Source organism: Silene latifolia, chromosome Y (assembly GCF_048544455.1).
Source record: "Silene latifolia isolate original U9 population chromosome Y, ASM4854445v1, whole genome shotgun sequence".
Classification (NCBI taxonomy): domain Eukaryota; kingdom Viridiplantae; phylum Streptophyta; class Magnoliopsida; order Caryophyllales; family Caryophyllaceae; genus Silene; species Silene latifolia.
The window spans coordinates 131,987,513-132,006,966 of record NC_133538.1 but is presented as its reverse complement, the minus strand read 5'-3'; the positions used below and the strand labels follow the sequence as shown (position 1 = coordinate 132,006,966).

Genomic DNA, 19,454 nt, shown 5'->3' with positions numbered 1-19,454 from the left:
TGCAAGTTCTTTACTACCTCCATGAACCTTCCAAACTGCTTGTCCAGCTTAGATTTTTGTTGACGATGTGGGAAAGGTAGTGCAATAGTAATCGGCTCGGCTTCCTTTGCTTTAGAATTAATTTTTGAAACATCGTCATCGACCAGGGGGGTGCCTCGATCGAGCCTGGGTAATACTCGATCGAGCACTGAAGTTCCTCGATCGAGCCTGTGGCTACTTGATCAAGGAACCTTGGCAGATCTGTCTCTTTCGCTTTTCTCGCTTTTATTCTCATCTCGTGTTTCAGTTTCGTCAACTTCTGTTTCATCGTCACTTAGGTCCAAATTACTCAATCTCTTAGGATGCATATAGGGTACCTCATCTTCATTAATGGGCAATTCTTCTTCATTACTTGGCAATTCCAAATTTTTATATGTGGTACTGCACCTCAATTGAATGACATTAGCTTGCTTATGAGCTTGCTTACCTTGAGGAGGAAGATTTCCGGGCTGTTTTGAAGAATTATGAACCGCCTTCTGAGCCACTTGTGTATCCAACATCTTATCATGGGCAATCAACTCAGAAATTTGAGCCGTCTGTTTTTGTTGCATTGACAAGTTTGTTGCAAGAGAGCTCTCAACTCTGCCATCTCATTATTTGGAGCTTGTTGAAGAGTTTGTTAAGGAGGTTGTAGAGAAAGTTGTTGATATTGATTATTAAACTGCTGACCTCCTTGATTTTGCCTTTGATATCCTCCTTGTGCTTGATTACCCCGGTTCTGAGGAACAATATATGGGTTTTTCTATGGTTGTTGCGGCTGTGGATTTTGCACATTCTGACTAGACCATTGAAGGAAAGGATGTTCCTTCGTTCTTTCATTGTAAAAGTTAGAGAAAGGTGTACCTTGCCTGAAAAACTGATAGGCATTAACCTGCTCCAATGTGCTCAAACACTCAGCTGCATTATGACCATCCATACCACATCTAGCACAAGACTCCTTTTGTTGACTGATAGCATGGACTACCTCCTTATTACCCAAAGATTGGGTAGTCTTCATCTCAGCGATTTGGGCAGAAAGAGCCCCTAACTGCGCCGCAATACCGCTATCTGCCCCACTTCCACGGACACTTCCCCTAGGATTTCTATACTTAGCAGTATGGGTAGCAATCTGATCAATTAGCTTCCATGCGGTATCATCATTTATGTTGTCCTGAAACCTCCTATTATCTGAACAATATAGCAAAGCAAGATGATCATCATACAACCCATTGCAAAACTGGTTGCAAAGAAACCAATTTTGAAAGCCATGATGGGGAATCGAATGGACCAAACGTTTGAAGCGAACCCATGCCTCATTCAAATCTTCAATAGCTGCTTGTTTGAAACTGGTAATCTGACTTCTCAACGCATTAGTTTTCTGTGGTGGAAAGTACCTCTTATAGAAATCAAGGGCTAGAGTATTCCAATCAGTAACCCCCTGATCCTCCATATCCAAATCTCGCAACCACTCCGCAGCACCATATTTTAAAGAAAAAGGAAAGAGCACCTACTTCACCTGATCTTGTGTAACCCCAGCAGTTAAAGGGATGGAACAACAATAAGTAATAAATTTCTCCATATGTTTTGCAGGGTCTTCAGTAGCTCCCCCTTCAAATAAATTTTGTTCCACCAAATTGATGTAAGATGGACGAATTTCAAATGTTCTATCATTTGTGGTAGGGAGCTTGAATCCTTTAGGGATGGAAGCCAAAGTAGGCTCGGAATGACTGGCTAAAGTAGGCATGATGGTAATCTCAGGAATTGGAATATCAAGGTCAGAAATAGTGTCCTCTTCAAAGGACGAATTTTCTGAAGTAATAGATTGCTCTGTCTCAACGTCAAGTATACTCATGTCTTCAACTTGACCCACTTCTTTCTTAAACTTTTGTCTGTAGCGAAAAGTCTTCTCTGGCTCAGGATCTATTGGAAGAATCTTGGACCTTGTTGACCCGGGCATACACGAAACTAACAAGAAAAATGTGAGAACGGTCTTAAGGAACTAGGTTCCCTGAGACAAAAAGACAAAATAAACAAAAAAACAAACAAGAAAGTTGTTGCCTCCCCGGCAACGGCGCCAAATTGTTTAAGGCTAAAGTCGTATCAGCTAAATCAAAGTAATCCCATCTCAGTACTAACAAAATAGCTAGTGGCAACAAAGGTATCGAATCTACAGGGAGGCGGTAATATTCAGTTTGTTAATATTTAAAGTGTCTTAAAGTAACCGATTTCTTGGGCTTTGGTTTGTTTGTTTTCTAACAACTTATAGCAAGTGAATTTAAGATGATTAACAATAATAATAAAGAATTCTAGGATTCCGGTTCACTAGGTCAATTATACGGGGTGTATATTAATCAATTGTTAGGTCAATTAAAATATCTAAGGTCATAAGATTGATTAATTCTATTATGTCGTTTAGATTAAGTCTAACATGCAATCGCTATAATTAAATGCAATCTATCTGATTATCGCAGCCTATATTAATTCTAACCCTGTCGGTGAAAGTATTAATTCTCTACACTAATTATAGACTCAAGGCTTAAATCATATAACTAGAAGAAGAATAATAATCAAATGATAGTTTATACGATATTACTAACAAACAATTAATAACCCCCCTTCTAATCAACCTAGATTCCCTATATCCTAGATGAATGATTTAGCGACTCATAGTAAATTGATTCACAATAATAAAAGTAGATGAAAACATGATTGAAGACATAAAATATCAACAATGAATTAAAAGCATAAACTTGAATAATAATTAATGAAGACCAATTAAATACCTTAACAATTAATGAGGAAAGATTAAGATCCAAAAGTATGCTAGCCAACCAATTCTAGGAGTATTTTTGCGGTATGAAAGTAAAAAAAAAGCATAACCTAAATAATTCTTACGAGTTTAAAATATATATTACAAATAAGACGTGTTTTAGGAAAATACGAAAATCAATCAAACAAAGAGGATCCTCGATCGAGCCTTGACATACTCGATCGAGAACAAGTTACTCGATCGAGCCCCTATATACTCGATCGAGGAACTAAGTGCTTCAGCTTGATTTCGTCTTCAACTTCTCTTCTTATCTTCAAGTCTCCTCGTTTGTCATGCCATGCCTCGTTTATTCCGCTATGCCATATCCCCAGTGCTCATCTTTACTTGATTCACCTCGTAATGCGTCATTTCTGCATTAAAACATAAAGTAGCGGCAATATCGACATTTCACTAATAAAGGCATATAAATGATATAATAGGCGCGGAAATGGTACCAAAAACATGAAAGGAGTTATAAAAGTGTATATAAAAGTGATACATCAATAATGGTTGTATAGTTTTTTTGCCTTTGTTGTATAGCTGCGGGGACGAGGATGGGATGTCATCACCTTGACTCTAGCGTCCGCTGTCACGAGTTTAGATACCTTATTTTGATGTATTGTGATTTATATACTGTTACTTTAGTTTTCAGTTGAGATGATGTATTTACTAAACTTTATACTTTAATAATTGTTCTTGAATGGTTACTTTTGATATACTTACCTCGGGCAACCGAGATGGTAGCATCTTCAAATGCTAGGGTGGTCCTTGGTAAGGCACCATGTTATATGGGGGTGTTACACTGAGCTTCCATGGCGGCACGCCAAACAGGGTCGACTGGGGCTTGTTTACCTGTTTTGGGTTCGGGGGTTTGTAGTTGAGCGGTGTGGTGAAGTTTGTCAATAGGTTTATAGATGTTGTGAGAGGCCCGGGTTTCATGAGTGTGCGTGGGAGGAGGGATATGTGGAGGAGTGGGAGAAGAGGCGGGGGATATGGTGATGGCAGGGGAAGGGCTGGTGGGAGGAGGCCGTAGGGGAGAGGACATGTGGAGGAGTAGTGGCATGGAGGGCACTCGAGGGGGTATATGGCATAGCAGACGCTGGAGTAGTGATGCATAGTGTGGCAGGAGAGGCTAGAGAGGGGTCAGAGAGTAGAGGATTGGTGATCTGACACCTTTCAATCGATGTAAGCAGGATGAGGTGGTCGATTGGTTGGCGAAAGGATAGGTGTTATAAACAAATCGATGATGTGCCCCATTTTTATGTCGATTATCCCTTTATCTTTATGCATTTTGAACATATACCACGTGTTTTTAGACCGCTTTACTCATCATTTTGCCTATTTTTCGGCTTTTACCTCCATCGACCTTGAATTGTAGGTGTTGAATGAAGAAAGAGGAAAAGCAACACGAGCAAAGCGGAAATTGAAGCTAGGAAGCGTGAGGGAAAGAAGAGGAAGCAAAAAAGGACCTAGAGATGGTATGGCCGGCGACCGGTCCACTGTGTGGGAGCCCCTCATATGACTTGGACGAGATTTTGCTAGAAAACTTACACCAGGATATGCGCCTATCCGATGACTGGCGGTCGGCCCACCGTTCCTGATCCCTCCTTAATTCAAGTCAAAGTCGATTTTGCAATAAAAGTTATAGCTGGGTATGAGCCGGTCCCTTAACCGGCGGACGGTCCACCGACCGAGACCCCATCTTCGTGTTTTTGGCTCTTTTTTGTTTATGACCTAATTTTGGGAGAACACTATATATACCTTAGGTTAATTCTTTTTGTACAAAAAAGTCCTGATATCTAAAATTTCTTTTGTTTAAGTTGGAATCCTTTGTTAATCAAGTTGTAATCTTTCCTTAATTAAACCTTAATTACTATACAAATTTGCTTAGATCATGTTTAGTTGGATAGTTTACCTTTATTATTTGGGTTGTATTTGGAGATCAAAGAGATTCACTTCATTTATATCAATCTAAGTGTTCACCTTTAATCTTTTTGGTATGATTTCTTCTCTATTTTCATTACTTAACATTAGTTTACATTTTAATATCAATAGTTTGCATTATGTTGTTTGTTATTTCAATTGTGTTTTCTCCAATCTCATTTATTTACATTTCCTTAAACATGTATGAGTAGTTTCATTTTAGGGTTTAGGGGAATCTTAGGTAAACTTGAGGGATGATAATGAATTGTTGACATTTGGTTATTTAGCTAATTGATGAGTCTTTGCCTACATGCATAAAAGGTGTTTGATGAATTGTTCGAATGAAAGTTTCACTACGCTTAATAAGACATCCAATAACGGTTAAATAATGCAAATTACAGTTTTTAAATAGAAACACGGGACCGTTATTACAACGACGGTTGTTAAATTTATACAACGGTTGTACAAATAACGAGCGACCGTTATATAACATCAAGAACCGTTGTTAAATCTTAAGAACGGTATCAAATACGTTGTCGTAGTTTACTATTGACAACGTCTTATTGTTCCAAAACTGTTGTTAAATATTATATATGATAACGGTTCATTTCGTTGTCTTATTTAATTGAATGTCAAAATTTAACAACGGCTTTATTGCGTGCAAAACCGTTGTTATATTTATCGGTTGACAATGGTATGTAACAGTTATCTATTTATATTGATGAAATTTTGTCAACGGTTCTGCTTAAATAAATCGTTGTAAAAGTTTTGAACTCGACAACGGTTATCGTTTGTTATCTTACATTTTTGGCGGTTTGAATGAGAGGGAAAATATGTCAACGGTTATTTATCTAAATAAAACCGTTGTCAAATAATTGTTTACAATGGGTTGTTTTTAACCGTTATCGTTTTTTTAATTTTTTTAAAAAAAAATGATTTTAGCCTTATCTAGCAGCTGCTGAAATGCTATTTTTTCAGCTGCGTTTGTAGCAGCTGCTGAAATGCTATTTTTCAGCTGCTGCTGAAAAATAGCATTCCAGCAGCTGTGCAGTGCAAAAATTCAATCCTGTATCAAAATATTACACCCCACAATCAATTAAACCCAGATTAAAAACACAACTGCTATTGAGAAAACAAAAGAAACCAATACACAATGGATCTATATATACACACTCGTACATAAAGCATGAGAAAACTATTGAGACCTCGCTAATGAAACAACATAACTAACCCACATATTTCTTATCTGGTTGATGTCCTCTGGCGAATATTTCGGGGCTTTGTTGAGTATTTGTGGAAACTACAATTCAAAATATACATAATCAAAATAGATATAATACATGGAAGTATACAGAATTGAACTCAATTTACGTCTGAAATAGTTTTTAAATCACACTAACCCATATCGGAATGGTAGATAGTTTTCTGTGGATAACTTCCCACATGGACTGGCAAAAGTAAAAACCGCATTGTTTGTCTTCTGGTGCTTAGGAGACTATTATATAAATAACACAAATCAGTTGAATTAGATAATCAACCTCTCGCGACATTAATTAAATGATACGAGTAATTATTAAGAATACACTTATAAATAGCGTGATAAAAATGGGAACAGCGTCGCTTTCATATTTCCCAAGAGGAAATAATCTTTTTTTTTGCTTCAAAAATACTAAATCATAAATATACACACATGCCATTATTATTTGCATATATATATATATATATATATATATATATATATATATATATATATATATATATATATATATATGTCTCAGGTCATACAATAACAAATGACATTATTGAAGGTTGTAAACTTACTCAGTTATCATGCTTACACAACTGTCAGAGGGTTTGCCTTCGTGAGATTCAATCCAGTACACTGTTTTTGTTTCCACTTGGATTGCTAGTAGCACCCAATGCTTCCTATTCAATTTGGGACATTGAACTGTTAGTTCATTTACACGCATTTAAGCATGTTAGTAATAAATTTATAGAACCGTGATTCATTACAATAATCACGTACTATATATACATATTCTCATTTTAAGGGCAAGCCATAGTTTTTTGGACGACATCAACCGACGAGCGATACTATTCATTTGTTCTTCGTATGAAATTCTGTGCACAGAGAACGCCTTAGGACTCAAGAATCCGTAGGCGTGAAATGAGACCTTCCACTCAGCGATCTGATTATTCAAGTACCTATTACGCCACATGGAACGAAGAATGTTATTGTAATTGATAATTTAAACAAACATCATTATTCGAAAATGAAAATGACTAAATAATTTTATTAATAAAATTTACTTCATCCAAATTAAAATGTGAACAGCATCTAAATTGTCAAGGTCGAGAAATTCCATCGATTGCTTGGTCCAAAGATTGGCTACATCACCAATTGCGCCCATAATTTCCTCTTCAATGTTAATCAGACTACATCCCCTCTAGGTGACTTCTTTACAGCCAGGTTGTGCAAAGCCATCAGTGAAGCAGTTTTCATTTTTTTCTTATATTCACACGATTCATAATAAGAATCATAAGTAGGCTTGACTGCAACAACTTCCGGTTACGTAGTAGTAATTGCTTTAGCTGCTGCCATGGCTTTGCTTAACTTCTGAAAATATAAAGATTAAAGTACTTACGATGTGTTAATATTCGTACCCTAATATATTTAAAGAATAAGTAATAATTAACGTCTACGTATAGGTACCTCGGGGATGACAACATTGATGAGGTTTTTAGGCCATTGCACTTAAGAGCTCAGGGCTTCTTTTAAATACGTGACCTCCTTAGTAGTAAATGGTACTTTTACTTCCCCATACTCGTCTTTATATAATTGGGACACTTCCACTTTACTGCAATTGTGACGAAGAGCTATACCATGAACCTTAACTTGTTGAAGTCGGTCGTAAGCGAACACGTATCCCCTGTCAACAGCAACTTTCTGTTTCCCCTGTAAATAGAACAGATGACAAGACACCTTGCAATCGCCCTTCACGACAGCTTTAATCAATTAGTACACATACATTTACTACCTTTAATAAATTTCATAAGTAAAAAATGTGTACTGAGATGAATAATTATAAACTAGCAGCTATTACCTTTTTCGGTGTAGAGAAGAACGTCTGATCATCAACTACCTCAATCTCTTCCTGTGTCAGGACCTTACTGGCTTCCTCTTCCTCTTCAACTGCCTGATATCGATCCTCGGCTCCCACCTGAGTCTCCTTTGCCATTTCCTTCTCCTTTGCCATGTCCGCCTCGGCTTCCTTCTGTACATTAACACTTGTCCACATAACACGTACTGATTTTCCAAATCATATAACACATTGTATATATATAAGACATAAATATTATTATTACCTCTTTTTCCTCCTACTCCTTCTCCTCCTCCTTCTCCTCCTCCTCCTCCTCCTGCTCCTCCTTCTCCTCCTCATCTGCTTTCTTTATGACTTCTTGAACCATATCCAACTCTTTTTCTGATGGCTTTTCCCCAGTTTCCAACATTCTCATCATCAACCTGGCTATTTTATGTAGCTGTGTAGTAGAAATTAATGTCAGCATATATAGTTGTAAATTACGTTGGTTCAAATACAGTATTTATAGATTACCTTCTTGGAATAATCACCACTTCGAGTAGTTTTCCCAAAATACTTACTGATACCAACATGCGTCGTTACCCCTCTCACACGACCAGGATGCTCTGCTTTGCCGATTGCCCTAGCAAGAATGTCATCACGTTATCATGCTTCCATTTTCCTTCCACTACCTCCTTCTCACAGATCCTCTACATACACATAAAACCATTAAGCAACACACAATTATATAACTCTGACTACCAGTGGTAGGAGTGACATATTTATTCAAACTTACAATTTTCTCTTTAATGTCCTTGTCATATTCAGTTTCCGTCTTTCCATTTTTAGAAGTGTGACCTTCCACCCAAGCGTCGTGACGAATGAATTTTCCAAGCTTTTCCTATAATTCATTCATCACATTGATATCCTCTCAAAATATGTATGATTACGATGAACATATATAACATCCGACTAAAACACCTAATAGTCTAATACTATAAGAATTATGTACTTACATGTTTCTTCTTAATCAATCTATAACCACCTCGGGAACCGTAAAAGACGGTCTTTTTCTTTGAAATGTTCGCCTTGTTCCTCTCACTCATAGCCTTCATCAAATAAATTGTATCAAGAAACGTAAGCATGACCAAACATTAAACTAAGTATACTTCTTTACTTATTATTATTAAGTTACCTTAAACTTGTCAGACTGCCTATAAGCGATATAGCTATCCCAATGGTCTTGACTGACATACGGATACTTCTTTGTTGGTGGGTTCTTGTTCATCTCCCCGGTTTCCTTGTTGAACAAGTGGTTCTCAGCCATCTTTAACTTCTAAGAACTGAGGGCTTTCCATGTCTTTGTTTTTAGGTACTTATCATACTTTTCGGGGACAACGTAAGCTAACTGCATATATGATGAGCATAGTTGGTACAAGTGTTTCGGCTAATACACATATCAAGTAGTAAATTAATTTCAGCAAAAACATTTATTATTGTATATACATACCTTTATTCTGCTTATTAGCATGTTGTTCCGTATTTTACTCAGTTCACTGATACGCGGTGTACCGAGAGGCACATACTGTCTTACACAACAACCAATCCAACTCGCAAATACCCGGCATACTCACCATATGGCAGCCCCATATATTTATCCCATTGTAAAGGATTAGGTATCTTTGAATTTATTGCTTCTAGGGAAACCCTGTGGCGCATTCGATCCGAAGTGTGTTGCAAATTATTCTCATCACCTGAGTCGTCGCCTGATACATTTCCATCATTTCTTTTGTGCTTTTGGACCATATCTAATGCAGAAATTAATAAACAAATAATAACAATGTATACTTATAAAAACAAACAAATCTATCGAGAGGAGGGTTTATTACTTCTTTAAAGAGGAGAATCCGGATTGATCTGGCGGCGGCAATGGCGACGATGACGATGACTGCGACGGCGATGGGGTAGGCTGATGGTAGAGGGGAAGCTCCATGTTTGAGAATATTATATGGGGGGGGAAGCTCAGAGTATATATGTGTGAATAATACAACACTTTCAAGACCTTGTTTACTGGAAACTAATAAGCACGGTATAAGAAAAACCGTTATATTTTGTTCCCAAACAGACTACGGTTTTGTTTGAAACCGTAATTGATTCATACTATCTACAACGGGTCAGAAATAACCGTTGTCAGTAATATTTTCATGTTGTTTGATTTTCCCGCCAAGAAATAAAGCATCATTTTTATATACATAACAACGGCCTTAACCGTTATAACTGTATATGTCCTTAACAACGGTTTGGGTATAACCGTTTTATTTTATATTTATTGTGTTTGATTTTACCGTTAAGAAATAAAGCATCATTTGGTATATGCCAGCTAATTACAATTGTTTCTTCGAAAATCTTGCTTATTTCCTTTAAATTAAAGGATTACAAGTTTACACAAAGAGTACAAACAACCACCATACATAATAAACTAGGTAAATAACAATTAGAAGAAGAAATTTGACAATTAACTTAAGCCATGCCTCATTATTTTTGAGTTCTACGATATCCATGGTTAACTTCTTGCATTCTTCTTTTGCCTTCAATATTTCACTGTCATTTCCCCGCTTCGATTCTTCAAATTGATATAGTATACTTCTCACTTGAGTAATCTCGATATCCATGCTCTTTTTATCAGTCACTAACTTATTTATAACCTTCCTCTGCCACTCAGCCATTGGTTCATCAACCCACTTGAAGTTATTGCATCCACGCATTTTAGTCTCGGGATTATAGAATTTGCATGTAAGAAACTTTCTTCCCGGATTTTGCAAAGTCCAAGAACTCCGCAATACTGCCGGAACTGAGCAATTACATGTCCCTGTTGAAATAGAGGAAGAAGAAGAGCTACCACTTAACATAATTTGAGTAATAAGAGAGAGAGAGAGAGAGAGAGAGAGAGAGAGAGAGAGAGAGAGAGAAAGAGAGAGAGAAAAAGAGAGAGAGAAAGAAATGAAGAAATAAAGAAAGAAAGAAGGTTATTTACAATAATGTTATTCAGCAATTGCATAATTTAACAAGGTACTTATAAGAACCGTTGTAATTATCTTATTAATTTCTTCGAATTTCCATTTATTTTTAGAGGTGTTTGTGAACTAACACGGTTTTTATGCACTACCGTAGTCATTATATTATATGTTATTGTTTCATTCATTTGTCTATTCGCAAGTTATTTAAAATCTATGTTAATAAGCATTTGCATGTAAGAAAGAGTAGAACAGTATATTAAAATGAGCATATTATACAATAGCGTAAAAAAAAACAGTACAACGGCGGGAAAAAAAAGAAACACAATAAAAAATAAAAAAAAACACAAAAACAAACAGCTAACTAATTAGTACATTAATCAAACACCCTAACAGGAGTTTGACTAGGAGGTGGGTACTGAGGATAAACATGATTATAAATCATGCGTACTACATCGGCATCAAGACGTGGATTAAAATGAGGCACTTCTTCGTCTTCCCATGATTTCGGTACATTAATAAAATTGTACGGAATGATTCTTCTCATCAGATTAGCATCCTCAGCGGTGGCAACCCATAAGTGAGGCCCAGCGTGAACATAACGATCCCTAGGGTGGTCGCTATAATAGTCACTTTTACCCCTTTGATGGTCACGTGATGCATACCTTGCAGCGAGTTGTTTTGCTTGGCGAAAATCGTCAAGACCATCCTCTCGAAACACGATCAGAGCATATCCAAGAAACCCACGACTAGAATTCCAAGCCGGGTAGATTGCCCTAACATTTGAAAACCCATTCTCAATGAGGATGTCCCTCAATGGGATAAGAGACTTAGAAGCTGGCTTCCCAGCAGCATCGCGTATGACTGGGAGATTATGAATTATGCACGTAATTGGGTTGGCATAGCGGGTTACCGATTGCTGAGGAGGTGCGATTGCGGATGATCAAGACGATGACATTATTTTAATTATGATATGTATGTATATGTAGATTATTTAAAAAGTGAAGTAGAAAGGTTAGTAATAATAAAGTGATTCTTATTGTTACTGGAAATGTGATGCTATTTATAGTATAATAAAGCTATAATTAATTAGATTAATTTCATCCATATGTTACATTCAAACTTGCATTAATTGTGCATGCATGCATGTGGTGAATAATGGTCAAACAAACAATAATAATATAGGGCATTCATTGGTAAAACCACAAACTTTTCAGTTTTCACAGTGGATCTGTATTTACAACGGTTATAAGAAAAACCGTTATTTATTGGTGTAATATGACAACGGATTTACAATAACCGTTGTTAATATATGAAATATGATAACGGCTTAACATAGAACCGTTATATTTTTGTGTTATACATACGGTCAAACAATCAATACTGCAACTTTGAATTAGAAAAATTAAAAATTACAGGGCATGCATTAGTCAAATCACAAACACTGGAACATCACAGATAATGAAACAATTTTTTTTAAAACGGATTCTGTCCAACCGTTGTTGATATGTGTAATATGATAACGGCTTAACAAAGAATCGTTATCATTTTATGTTATGCATATGGTCAAACATGCAATACTGCAACTTTGAATCAGAAAAAGTAAAAATTACAAGGCATGCATTAGTCTTGTTAAGTAATTGGACCATTGTGTTTTTACTAACTGGTCAACGGTTTTTTGATAACATTTGTAAGCAAATATTTTTAACACGGTAGAGTTGACCGATTCTTATTTAACTTGTACCGTTTCCACTTTCTAATTCTTACTTGTTAAGTTTCCAATTCTTATCTTATTATTATACCGGTTCCAATTATTCTTACTATCTTATTATAACGTTTCCAATACAACCCAAACTCATTATAAGTAGAATTTTAATTTTCACAATCTTAACTTGTACCGTTTGCACTTTCCAATTCTTAACTTGTTAAGTCCTCCATTAATTTTCCACATCGATTATGTCGTCAAGTTCATCAACTTATAGTGGTTCATATTATTCATCCGCTGATGATGATGAAGCATCATATGAACCTCTTGTAGGACCCAACGTAGATTTATGTACGCTAAACCCTTTACGTGCATCATTCACAATCTCCCGTATACAGAGGACGGGCATGGAAAGGCTATACTCTCGTATAGCCTTGACTGGTTAATAGGTCTGACTAGCCGGCTCGAATTTGGTTCAAACTATCTACCCGGACAATGATGCGCATCGTGGATTCGGGCGGTGCGCCCTCATCGAGTTTGGCGGGGGTGAGGAGCGGGAATGCTTTCGTCAGGCTCGCAAACTTGAGCGGGCATTCAATAACAATGACTCTTCGAGACTCTGGTTTGATCAGGATGAACAGCGGGTAGGCCCATATTTATGGGTTGCGAATGAATATGACCGTCTCCTACTACTTCCGATTCTGCACCGCCAAGGTCGCATTGCCGTGCAGGGGACAGTGCCGTTGCAATGGGAAAATGACTGTGTGGATTGGGCTGAAGGTGAAAGAGATATATATGGTGATATTGTCTCTGAATTCCAGAGGATGGGATAACAAAAAACATACTCCCTCCATTCAACTCCACACTACACATTTGCTTTTTTCACGTTTGTCAACGCCTATTTTACGCGATTTTTTTTCTTTAGCTTGATATTTTAATGTACTCCTAAAAACCTAAGTCATTATAATAAAAGTTTGATATTTTTCTGGTGATATTGTCTCTGAATTCCAGAGGATGGGGTGACAAAAAACGTAACAAAAAACATAAATAATTAAACTTTAATTCAAACCACCACCACAATCCAAATACAACTTACAATGCCAGGTAATAATTAAAGACTTAATTATTAGAATCTGATGAAGTATTAGGATACTCATTATGAATTTCGGTATAGAGCAAGTCGTAGATCGGCCCTTCATTATCACCGGGAAGCGCATGTGGAATGGCCTCTCTCTCCCATGACATAGGCATGGTGGCAAGAATGTGATGCTTCCTGCAATGTTTCAACAGATGATGATCAAGATAGGTCGCAACCCATAGATAAGAGCCTTGTTGTTTATCATCCGAATAGAAGTCCTCTTTCCCGCATCTTCCCCCGCAAATCTAGCCCCTAATTTTCTTGCGTAACGAAAACTATCATGGCAGTTGGCTTCGTCAAACACGATAAAAGCGAAACCTACAAAACCTTGCTTGTTTTTAGACACAGGGTACACTTTTTTAACCGCGGTGAAACCAGAGTTATGAAGCATTTGCGTCAACCACCCAAAATTAGGGTTTAAACCCTTTCCCTTCACACCATAATGAACCGGGAGATAATGGAGAATGCAAGTAAAAGGCTGTACGTAACGAGAACGTGATTGTAGCTCGCCAGCCATATCTTTTTTAGTGAGATATTTAGAAAGAAATTAGAGAGTAAATGTTTGATAATTTAGAATTTGACCTAAAACATTATGAAGATATATTTATAGAATTATTTTGGTCAATTTGAATATTATTGGTCAAATTGAATATTTATTAAAGTTCAGTTTTGAATGCAGTAATCAAATTGAAAAATCTAATCAAATACTGACAACGGTTGAATTGAAACACCGTTATCTCATAATAGACAATAATAACGGTTACAAAAAATCCGTAATAATAACATAACAACGGGTAACAAAAACCGTTGTTGGTGTTAATTTAGTAACGGTTTTCGAAATGCCGATATCTTAAACTGGTAACGGTTTTCTAACAATCGTTCATAAGAGTGATTCTATAACGAGTTTTTGGAAACCGTTAAAAGTTTTTGACAACGGTTTGTTAATCAGCCGTTGTCAAATTATAATAACAACGTTTTTCGAGGGAAACAATAATTCCTATTAGCGCGGTCTAGGTTTTCGACAATATTTGGAAGACGGTAATCTAAGTGTCGTTATTAAATGCATTAAACCGTTGTGATACGCTCCTTATTGATTGCCATATTTGGTGTAGTGTTTGAACCTTTATCTCTTTGCTAAGTTATTCCTTGAGTGAAAGTAAAAGAATATCATTAGATGGAATGTTTGTGATGAGTTTAGGCTAATACATGTGAAAGCTTGTTAGCCTCGACTTAAGGTAAACCTAAGAAATTAAAATTAAGGGTTTTTGTGAAACACAACCTTTAAAAAAAGTTTTTTCTAAATACCACCTTTAAAAAAAAAAGTTTGTAAAACACAACCTTTAATAATTTTCTTTTTGTCAAACACGACATTTGGCTGAAGGACGCAACATTTTGCAAGGAGTAACTTTCAGTCGATGTTTGAGATAGTAAACGGGTCGGTTTGAGGTGTTCTTGGACTCGTTGGAAAGATGGAAATACAAGCTTTATAGGGGTTATGAACACGAAGGTCAAAGGTGGCCTTATATGGGGTCTATTTCCATGTAAAGTAAGGCTGGTCGGAGAGGGTAACTGTAAAATGAGTGGTAATGGGATTTTTCGTGGGTCTTTAAATGGAAGTATGATGATTTGTTTGGTCTGAAATTTGGTATATAAGTAGAGAGGACTTCAGGGTAGGTCTTAGTTGTATTTTTTGTGGTTCTTGTTGGTTGCGTATGGTGGTTCGAGGGGAGTAAATTGGAGGTAAAAAAATAATCATTAGAAAACCAAAGTAGGATTTTTTTCGTGGATCAATTCACTCACCTCAAACCACCAATTGCAACCAACAACCACCACAAAGAATATAACCATGACCTAGCTTACACTCCCCTTTACCTACATACCAAATTTTAGACCAAACAAAATATCCTAACCCCATTTAAAGACACACGAAAAAACCTCATGACCACTTGCTTTATAGTTACCTTCTCCGACCGACCTTACTTTACATAACAATGAATCCCACATAAGGCCACCTTTGACCATCGTGCTTATAACCCCTGGAAATCTTGTATTTCCACCTTTCCAAGTCCAAGAACACCTCAAACAGACCTCGTTTGCTATCCCAAATATCGACTGAAAGTTACCCCATTGCAAAATGTTGCGTCTTCCAACTAAAATATCGTGTTTGACAAAAAAAATTATTAAAGGTTGTGTTTTACAAACTTTTTTTTAAAAGGCGGTGTTTGGAAAAAAACTTTTTTTTAAAGGTCGTGTTTCACAAAAAATCCTAAAATTAATCCGAGACTCTATTCATTACCAAGTTATTCTTGTTGATATTTGTATCTCTCTCTCTCCTTACCTTAGTGAACCCAAAGACTCTAAACTTCTTTTAATTAATGAAACACCCAATCTAGCTTTAATTATTGCATCTTATTGCATCTTTTAGCTAATCATTTAGTTTAATAATCCATTAAATATTATTAATTAACTAAACTAGGTTTAAAACAATTTAAGTGGTAACCTCTCCCCATCCTTGTATTCGACTCCGAATTTTACTACATTATTAATTGGGTTTATAAATCTTGTTTGATATTTGGGAATGCGACTAAACCACTTATCAAAAGGACGTCGTTACCGGTGATTTCATTAGGGTAAACTTAGTGAGTAAGAGTCTTAGGATTAGTCTTAAATAGTTGTTTGTTTTCTTGATTAGTAACTTGTTTTTTGTAGAGTGAGTGTGTTTTTGCCTAACCCTAGTGTCTAAAAGAACTAGGAGACGTACGGTTTGCCAAGTTGTATGTTTAGGAGGAACAACCACGCCTTGTTCTACGATTCCTCTCAAAGAGACTTTTTCGGGCTTTAAGGAATAGGACGATAACAAGGTTCGAAACTCCACTCAAGCAACTATAAACTAAGAAAATACATCCACCCAAACTCACCTTGAAACCACAACTCAACAACCAACAAACAACATCATAGATCCAAGTTTTACTAATTGCTTTCACGAGTTTCTAAGAACCAATTCACCACTAAATTTACCACCTCTAATACCACAAAACATGGCCACCCTAAGAGACCACAACATCCCTAACCCGGATGATTCCTCTTCACCGATAAACTTTGGAACCTTGGCACCCAATAATTTCAAAATACATCCCGCACAACTTGGGATAATAGAGCAGGATAGCTTTCTTAGGAATGTTGACGAAGATGCGCCTGCTCATCTACGTAAATTTAGGAGCGAGGTGGCTATGATAAAGAGGAATGGAGTGTCCGAGAACAACTTGAGGCTTATGTTATTTCTATTCACCTTGAAAGACAAGGCCGACTGGTGGTTAAATGTACACTCTTGAAACACCTTTACTACATGGGATGACCTAGCCAAGGCTTTTCTTGCCAAGTACTATCCATCCGCAAAAATGACGATGCTCTGTAGTGAGATCACCACCTTCCAACAAGAAGAAGGAGATTAACTTTGAGAGGCATGGGATAGGTTCCAAGACTTGATATTAAAATGTCCTCATCATGGAATTCCAGCTTGGTATGTTACACAAGCCTTTTCCAAACCCTCCTTCCTAAGACAAAAGAAATGGTCAATGCCTCGGCAGGAGGTGGATTTTACCACCTAGGAGATGCCGATTGGTCCGCTTTGATTTAGAAGATGGTAGATTCGGAGGCAAGTTATGGCCTTAGAAGAGATGTGTTGAGGAAGAGTAGCCACTACCCTCCGGAAAATAATTCAAGTTCTAATGCAGAGACTAATGCCAAAATAGATGCTCTCACAAAGAATTTTGAGGAGATGGCAATGAAGGGAGTTCACCAAGCTAGCACTTCAAATAGTCCAGCTTTGGAGGAGACAATGTTTTCTCCCACATGTGAAGCATGTGATAGGATGGGTCATATATATGATGTGTGTACCAACAATCTCTACAACAATATAGGGGATGAAGAAAACATGCAAGATGTGAACGCTTTCCAAGCATTCAACAAATCATTAAACCGACCATTTAGAGGTCCTTTTAACAACAACAACTCAAATTTTTATAACGCAAACTCAAACTACTATCATCCGGGTTTGAGAAGCCACCAATTTATAACCTACAAGAGCACAAACGTGCAAAAGCCAACACATTTGCAACCACAAGCCCAAAATACGACCCCTTCCGGATTCAACCAAGCAAGAAGACAAGGTTCAAGGAACAATTTTGGGAACCAAAATCAAGGGTTCAACAACAAAAATGAAGGCTTCAATAACAACAATCAAGGATTCAACAACAATACCCAAGGATTTAACAACCGAGGGTTCAATAACAACAACCAGGGGTTCAACAGCAATGGCCAAAATGATCAAAACAACAACCAAGGCCAAAGTTTTTCCAATCAAAATCAAGGAAATAACCAAGGGTTCGAAGGCAACAATCAAGGGTCTAACACTCGATACAATTATGGCTTTCCTCAAGCATTAGCCAACCAACCATACCAACACCAATCACCTCAACCAAGTGGGTCCATGGGAGATGCACAATACAACAATCTTGTGAAGTTAATTGGTGACTTGGCAACCAAAACCAACAACAATAAATAGGCCTTGAAACAAACTCAAGAGGCTTGTAAACAAATGCATGACTCCCAAAGAAATCTTGAGGCCCAAGTGGCTTCCCAAGCTCTTGCTAACCTAGTTAAACGACCTGGTGTTTGCTTGGGAAAGAGCAAAACACAAGATATTCTATATGAAATCACCAAGCACATGCGGTGCTTTTGAGGAGTGACTTGGAATTGAAGGATCCTTACAGGGACCTTGAAGTAGACCTAGAACCCAAGAGAAAGAGATTGAGATGGATGATGGGCGAGATAGCTCTCCCATAACTCCTTCCACTAGGATAAGTTACCCAAAGAAGAGTAAAATGTCTAATGGGGGAGCAAGTAATGGGAAGGTTATATTGACCGAGAATGATGATGGGTATGTTGAGGACATACCTTATGAGGAACCGGTAGAGAATACTAATGAAGAAGTACTTGTGCAACCATCTTCTTCAAAGGTAATAAGTGGCACCGCCAGTTTTAAGGTATCACCTAATTCTCAACTTGTTACTCACATTCCTAACCCTTCTAGGGCGACAAGGTTCAAAGAGAACTTCAAGTTCACCAAATTTTTGAAAATGTTAGAAAAACTTGAAGTTACTCTTCCATTTACCGAGATAATTGTGAACATGTCAACCTATGCAAAGTTTCTAAAAGATGTTTTAACTAAGAAGAGAACACTTGGCAACCAAGAGTTGGTGGCATTGATTGAAGAATAAACTGCGGTCTTATTCAAAAAAATGCGCACCAAACTTGGTGACTCGGGTTGTTTCTTAATCCATGTGTGGTTGACAGTGTTCCGATTACAAGAGCCTTATGTGACCTAGGGGCAAGTGTGAGTTTGTTACCCTTGAACATTGCCCAAAAGATTTGTATGAATGATTTATTACCTACCTCAATGACCCTCTAACTTGAGGATAGGTCCATCAAACGCCCTTTGGAGGTGCTTGAGAATGTACCCGTCAAGGTTGGTAAATTCTATATTCCGACCGACTTTGTAGTCCTTGATATTCTGGAGGATAATCATACACCAATCATATTTGGTAAACCTTTTATGGCTACCGGTGGTGTATTGATTGATGTGAAAAATGGTAGACTATCCTTCAATGTCGGGGAGGATATAGTCGAGTTTAGTTTGCCGAACATCTTGAAAAGGCCTATTCTAGAGCAAGCTTGTGGGATTGAGGTAATGGATGAGATAGTTGAA

The 19,454-nt window shown here is 37.2% G+C and overlaps 2 non-coding genes across 2 annotated transcripts; one reads left to right on the top strand and one right to left on the bottom strand.

Annotated features, from left to right (window-relative positions):
* The first annotated feature begins 1,280 nt into the window (after positions 1 to 1,280).
* Positions 1,281 to 1,387, top strand: LOC141635838 (small nucleolar RNA R71). Its single transcript, XR_012540496.1, has one exon. It is a non-coding gene; the product is annotated as a small nucleolar RNA R71 (small nucleolar RNA).
* A 15,704-nt stretch (positions 1,388 to 17,091) lies between these two features.
* On the bottom strand, positions 17,092 to 17,198 carry LOC141635089 (small nucleolar RNA R71). Its single transcript, XR_012539795.1, has one exon. It is a non-coding gene; the product is annotated as a small nucleolar RNA R71 (small nucleolar RNA).
* Positions 17,199 to 19,454: the final 2,256 nt, after the last annotated feature.